Genomic DNA, 7,385 nt, shown 5'->3' on the forward strand with positions numbered 1-7,385 from the left:
TTGACGAGACTATTATGAAAAACTCATAATCATCTGGAAGAATAAAAAACTTCGAATCTCGGACGAAGCATCGATGGACAACGCAAAAAAAAACGGCATTTTGACAGGCACATTTCCGGGAATCGATAGCATTACTGTATTTTTGCACATATTTTCCACGAATTACAATAACATTCTTTTCCTTAAAATGCATAGTTCATTATGGAATTCATTCAATTGGAATGTATGAAAAATTAAAACAAAAGTAGCAAAAATGAACGGCAAGAATTAACTTAAGCCCTTGGTTAGGAGAGCACCCAACGGTACAACAACAACAACCAGTGGTCAGACAGAGAGAGAGAGAGAAAGATGAGGTCAAGCACTGTACGGTTTGAATTTGGTAACGATGGCCATTCCGTGTATTTTGTTCCCATTGGCGATGAGATAATCTTCGAAAAGACTTGTTTTTCTCTCACTCCCTCTCCCATTTTCTCTCGCTCCAGTCTCGATGGCAAGTGAATGGCATTAGTTTGCTGGACCTTTGAGGGGTGAGGGAATTAAGGCCAAACCTTCTGGGTGCTATCTGGGCACTATCTCCGGGCGCTGGCGATAGTTCCATCGTCATAAAGCTCTCAGGCCTCTATTCCTGTACCAAGTTCCAAGGCGCGAACTCCGCGGTGTCGACGATGACGACCACAACGACGCAACCAGACCCGGAGTGTGATTCTGATCATTTATCTTGTTTTTGTGGAAAAAACCGAAAATTTAATGTCCCATAAAAATAGATTGAGTGTCCGGTGCAGGGGCCAGTCCGAGGCCGGGGGAGGGGTTTATCGGTGAATCGGATCGGACGAAGGCCAAGAATAACAACGCGGTCGACGCAACGCGACAGCAAAGTGACGGGAAATGGTCATTTTCTCACCAAATTCGGACCAACCTGATGTGAACGGGAGCGATAGTGAAGAGAGGGAGGGTGGTTGGAGCACCGGCACCATTCACCTTACGGTCCGGTATCGTCCGGTCCAATTTGGGGGTTCATTTCCCTAATCGTATCCTGTTTTGTAAGCTTTCCACAGTTTAGTTCAGTTCAGTTCACAAACACAATAATGCTATTTGCCTTTTTTGACATTTCACGTTCAGTTGCGTTTTTGTTTGTTTGACAACCAATCAGTAAATAGTCGAAAGGAAAGTCACAATCGCTGCGTAACCACGATTGGTCATCTCGGGTTATGAAAAACCAATCATTAGCAGCAACAGTAACAGCGGAAAAGTGGTCCTCTTACCTTCGCTTGCAGCTCCAATTGCGTTGGACGACCTGAGGCCACTCTCGAGAGACTCTCGAGTACACTTCGAGGAACACTCGATTTCACTCGTAGTGAAGGCCGCAGCCAACCTGTTAAAAAGCGGTACTTGAAAATGGGCGCAATTTCGGTGGAAAAGTGGTGGCGCCTTTGCCCCCCTCCCCTTCCCCACCACTCGCACCCAAAATGATGATGATCGCCTCGAATCGAACGAGCATAAATGACATTTCAATCACATTTCGACAGAAGGGAGGCGCGACACGGCAATAACAGGTTGCGGGCGCGCGGATGAGAGAAAACCCCCCGCCCCGAAACCATCTTTGTGGTCAACGATCACGCAACGCAAAGGAAGCGGCAGGAATATTACTTCCCCTACCCCTTCGTTCCTCTCCTCGCGAGCGCGCTCTAATCGATTACTGAAGTGAACGCAATTTCGAAACCGCGATCGCCACGCTCGTTGCGTTTTGTCATCAAACCCTTCATGGGGAGGGGCTTCCAGGGTGCCCCAGGCCCTGCTTATCAAACCGCCATTACACGCTGCTTCGTGATTGCCATACCATCATCGGCAAGTCGGTGCTCATCAGGCGTATCATCATTTTCTGATAGGAAAAAAATGCCTTCCTCCCTTGAGGGAGTTCCTCGCGGAGCATCCCAGCATCGGAAGCTGACAAGATCGCCAATCTTCACGTGCATGTATGTGTGTGTTTGTACGTGTGCGTGGCCACAGAGCTGTCGTCGCCTCACGACGACCGCAGAACCGCCAGGCAAGGCGTCTTCGTTCTGCAAAGTGGTCTATTTAGCAAATTAATGGCAGAGTGTGCGAAGAAGAAGAAGAAGAAGAGGCACCTCCTCCTTCCCCAGCCCGTTTCTGCCATTAGATCAGAAACGCGTAAATAATGATGCCCATCACGCACCTCCGACGTTCCCCCCGCCGCGGTAGCCCCTGTAATTGAGCGCCAGCGCGAGCTCCTTCTCCTCTTGAGCTCTTCGAGCGAACTCGCAAATGTCGCAGCCGCAGCCAACGGGAGTCGCTACGCTTACCGCACACAAGGGGCACGGACAATTTCAAATGTCTCATTGTAAGGTTCCGATCGCCCGTTGAACGGGGTAGCCCAACGACTACCGCTGGGCACCTGCAGACCCAGGTATGGCGCTTGAGCGGCGCAATTTGCAGCGTTGCTCGGTGGCCCCTGGAGCGTGATCACGATTTATTGTTCGATTCGGTTGCATTGCATCCCGAGGTAGAGAGGATTGCCAACAAATGATTACAAAATCCGTCACACCTTGGAATGTTGGTGGTGATATTTCGAATTCGAGCATTCGAATTCGAACGCGTGATTGCACTTTCCGTTGCTGCAACCGGGGACATTAGTAGTAGCGACGATCGCATCGCAAGCAAAGTGTTTCATTGGAACACAATCTGTACATTATTAGCCAGCTTGGACGGATGTCTCTTGATGATCTGCGGCTGAGGAAAGCGAAATGTCGTTTTCCTCGATGGTTGAGGCGCTCTATTCCCTGGCCTCCTATGATCCGGGTGACGACGATAGGAAGAAAGTTGATAGCACTTTCTTCTCCGCGGTGTCTGGCGATGGTGACTTTGATCCAGTTCATCGAACAATCCGCCCTCCAACATACAGAGCCAGACAGACAGACAGACAAGCTTCCTTTACCTTTCTGGCCGTCTGGTTTGGACACCACATGACACTGCATTGTGTCTCAATTATCGCGGACAAAGTAAGAGGAAAAAGCAGAGCAGAGCGACCACGAAGGCCACCGCTTGGATGTCGCGAGGCCACCGGCCCCGTCGCAACATAAGTAGACAAGCGAAACGAAATTGCTGTCCCTGTTGGGTTGGTTGGTTGGTTGGTTGGTTGGCTGGCTCGCCAACACACCACCGAGTTGGCCACCGACAGTGCGCCAGGCAGGTGGGCCATTTTTAGACCTCGCCTTGTCTCTCTCTCTCTTTCTCTCTCTTCCAGGCGCCATCGAAGTGCGCGCACACGGCTTTGAGGAGGACAATACAACCATTCAATCGATGCCTGCAGCCGATGCAGGTCGATGTTATTCCTTCGATTTTTCGTTTGTTGTTCGATTTCCATCCCCTATGTGGGTGGAACAAGTGAAGAGGAGCCGAGGAGCTGGGGGGAGAAAACGGGTTCAGTTTTCGGTGCCGCCGGCCATTTCCATCCGTTTCGCTGCAGCAACAGCACACACAGACACACCAATTTCACGAGCGCACAAAATTCGACTGCACCAACAACGATTGCGAGCATGATGCTGATGATGATGATGGTGATCATCCCCCAGCCAGCCAGCGAGTGCTGTGGCTATAATCGCTTGACGATCGATCGTCTGCTGGCCGCTGTTCGGTTTTGCTGCCAGAAGGCAGACACTCACCCGTTCGCTCGCGAGCAAATTGTTTACAATTATCATCGAGCGAGCAACAAGCAGAGCACCAACCCCCCCGGTGAGGGGAAAGGTTGAGTTTTCCTCGGAGTATTTTCGGTTGGTTGCCGCTCGTGGAGGAAGTGGAGTGTGTGTGAGTGTGTGGAAAATGGCCCAATTTTTCCGTTATTATATTCGATTTCGGGGTGGCCGCTCTCTCTCTCTCTTTCTCCCTCTCTCTCCATTTCTCTCTCTCTCTCTCTCTCTCTCTCTCTTTCTGGTGTTCTCTTTGTCTCTCTTCGGCAGGGAGGGACCGCCGATGCTGCTTCTCCTCCGCATTGTTCATTATGCAAATTGAAAGTGGATCACTCGACATGATGGTGCGTGTGCCAGAGGAGGGGGGGTTGTCCGCGGCTCCGGTTAATTCGGCAAATTGTCCGAACGAACACCAGGTACACACGCACGCCCCGAAACGCGCGCGGCGGTCATCGAATGTCGGACATGCATTTAGTCGGCGGAAAGGAACGATTTAAGTTGCGTCCTGCCGAAAGCGGGCGGAGAGAACCAACGTGCCCCCCGGGGGGAGAGACCGAGGGATCATCCTCTGTGATCCTGCACCATTTCTTTTGTGTGTTGCTTGGAATGGCATCTGCTGCGTGCCGCTCCGTTCTTTCTGCTTCGCGAACTTCAAACGCGACCGGAGGCGATCAGGAAGAGGGGAGAAGGAAACCGCTAGTCAAGGTTCTTGAAAAATATTCAGGCCAAACACCGGGAACTGCGGCTTATGTTGCGTGCTTGCCAGCGTACACACACACACACACGTGCGCACACACGTACATGCAACGCGATCGACCACATGGGATCGGTTTGGTAACAGGTTTGGGGAGCAGCAAAAACGAATTGAGGTGTTTGGAGTAAGCGTTTCGGAAACATTCCGATCGCACCGATCCCAACCAACCCGTTTCGTTCTTCTCCATCCTCCTTTCTCCTACATTTGGCTTTAATTCATTAGACCTCACGGTACCCGGGTCCGGGTCCGGGCTGAAGCAGAACGGCGCAGACATCTGACGCCACCGAGCATGTTTAAAGAGGTTCCTCGCTTGTTGCTCCGTCGTCGTTAAACTCTTTCGTATCCAAGGCAACCGCTGCGTTGCGCTGCGCTGCGCGGCACGCAAGCCACGAACACTGCGCGCGCACACGCACACTACGATCGGTGCGTTGGGATCTTACACAACGACGAGCGCGACTCGCGCGACGCGTCCAAACATCATACAACTCCAGCAGCACCAAAGGCCGCGCTGGTAGAGGCAAAAGAAGGGAGGTAGCATGACGGGAACACCGGGAATCTTGGAAGAACGAAACCATGGAGATGGAAAGTTTGGAAAATCAAACAACAAACACGCATGACCATCGGTTCCGTGTGCGGAACGCAACTCACCAGCGATTGGATCGTCGTTCTCGGGCAGGCTGGTTGGCTGGCTGGCTGGCTGGCTGGCTGGCTAGGATGGATGATCGGGATGCAACACACAAAAGAGCGCCCGTGTGTGTGTGTGCCCTTTTATTCGCGTCTTCCACGGGCTGCACCTTTTGCGGGTTGTCACAACGTAACAACACCAGCGTCGAGAGCAGCGAGCATCGCGGGCACGTTTGCGCCCCTCACTTCACTCTCCTTCACCCTTTTTTGGAGAGCTCTCCCTCCCGGGGACACACTGTCGGCTTGGCCGGTTGTCGCGCGCAATTGCTATTCTGTACAAAACATACGATTCGAATGATTCCTTATTCAATGCACGCGAATCGTGCGATCGAACCGACGACGGCGGAACCCGGCCGACCGACCACGGAACGCTCCGTTTACGTTTTGTTTCTTGCACACACGCGCGAGCACACACACAGACAGAGGGCAACACACACTCGCGCACACACAAAACCAAACAACGGCGCAGATGCTCCACCGGAACCGGTTCCCAGAGGCCAACGGTGTACGGAGGATGATCTTCGGCGTTGTCGCCGTAACCACACTATTCTGCGCGATCGACTGAATATAATGCACAAGAGAAGAAGAAACACTACTGCACAGGCACTACTGCACACACTGAACGCGCGTTATTCCGATTGGATCACTGTTTGAATAGAAGAAATAAAAGAGGAGCCGGAACTTCATTAGATAAGGGTGATGAGGAACAAACAACAAAAGGGTGCTGCTGTCACTTGAGGCCACTTGTTAACGGGAACGAATTGCAGCGCAGAAGCATAAGGTACCGAACCGATGCGATCCGATCCGATCCGATCCGTTAATCGATCATGCGTGAAATCGAGTTTTGGGTTCTCTCTTTGAGGGGGTTTGTTTTGATCCCTGCTTGGTCGAAGGTTTGTTCCCAGGCAGACATCCAAAACAGACAGCCCTAAAAGACACACACACACACAATGCACACGGAGTGATGGGATGGGCTCACAACTGTATCAGCGAACAAGGAACAGGAACGGGCATCGTGCGGAGTGGCGCAACCTCCTCGGCACCTTCATTGCTTAACCGCAAACAACCGCAAAGCCGCTTGACATTGTCACCCGTGGACCGGAGGACGCCATATTTACCCAAGGCTTCGCTCGGTTTACAGACCTCCATCCTCCCTTTCCTCCGGCTCCGCGCGCACACCCTTCAATTCGTGGGCATCACAATGGAGAGACCCACGGTGTTGCTCTTGCATCCTGCTGGCGTGCTGGGGAGGCGGGTCGCTTGTCACGAATAATGAGGCGAGCAAGCACGAGAAACACAAACACGCTCACATTCAAACACACACACACACACACACAGAACGAACCGGGCGAGTTGACTTGACCGGAGTGGAGTGTTAAGGAGAGGAGAGCAAAGGTGGTGGAGAAAATTAATATATCAACCCGTCGCCGTCGCCGCTGTCGCCTGGTGTGTGTCAACATACGAGACAGCTCCGAACGCACTCCGTACACGCGAGTGATCGCGAGAGAAACGCGCCAAGGCAAACAAACTTCAAAAAATTGGAAACAACGTCCCTGCGCGGTGGCGACACTTCGAGGACACACACTATCTCGCTGGCACCGAAATTGATTGTTGTGAATAAGCGAACGGTTATTGCGAGCAGTACTGGAAACGATGCCAGCCTTCGGATAATCACCTGTTTGTACACGGAACAGACACACAAACACGCAAACACTCACTTTGTTTCACTTCAAATGATCATCGCGGTTCTAAATGAATGATTTTATTTGACTTTTTCATTCTTTTCCTACCCACTACACTTCCTTCTTAACACAAAACAGGGAAAAGAAATAGTGATAAAGAGGAAAGATTGCACAGAACGCGTCCACCGTCGACGGAAGGCCGGATGAAATAACCAACACAAGATCGCGCGAGCAGCAGCAGAAGCAGTATGGAGAGCGAGTTCACGGAGAGATTGAAACGCAAGCGCAGACAGCGAGCGCCGTTTGCATGATCATGTTGAGAGCGACGGGAGAAAATCGGGAGGTGCACAAGGGTTCAGTGTAGCGTTCATTCGATTACCAGAGATTCATTCGTTCAGCATCGCGTGAGATTATGATCATGATCATTCAGCATTTTATTTATCGGGCTATGAAAAAGTTTATGCGATCTGCATACTAAAGCGTTTGGAAGAGCTTTTCTGTCTCGTGATAGGGCAGCGTTGTATCGCTTTCTGGTTGTTGATCGTAGTATGATCGATTATG

The 7,385-nt window shown here is 51.4% G+C and overlaps 1 protein-coding gene across 1 annotated transcript in view; it reads right to left on the bottom strand.

Moving 5' to 3' along the window:
• Positions 1-5,161, bottom strand: part of LOC125956055 (uncharacterized) — a 43,484-nt gene extending 38,323 nt beyond the window's left edge. Inside the window, exon 1 of the mRNA XM_049687534.1 lies at positions 5,107-5,161. The gene's annotated coding sequence lies outside the window, so the exon portion shown is untranslated. The remainder of the gene's footprint in view (positions 1-5,106) is intronic.
• Positions 5,162-7,385: the final 2,224 nt, after the last annotated feature.

This window comes from Anopheles darlingi, chromosome 3 (assembly GCF_943734745.1).
Source record: "Anopheles darlingi chromosome 3, idAnoDarlMG_H_01, whole genome shotgun sequence".
Classification (NCBI taxonomy): Eukaryota; Metazoa; Arthropoda; class Insecta; order Diptera; family Culicidae; genus Anopheles; species Anopheles darlingi.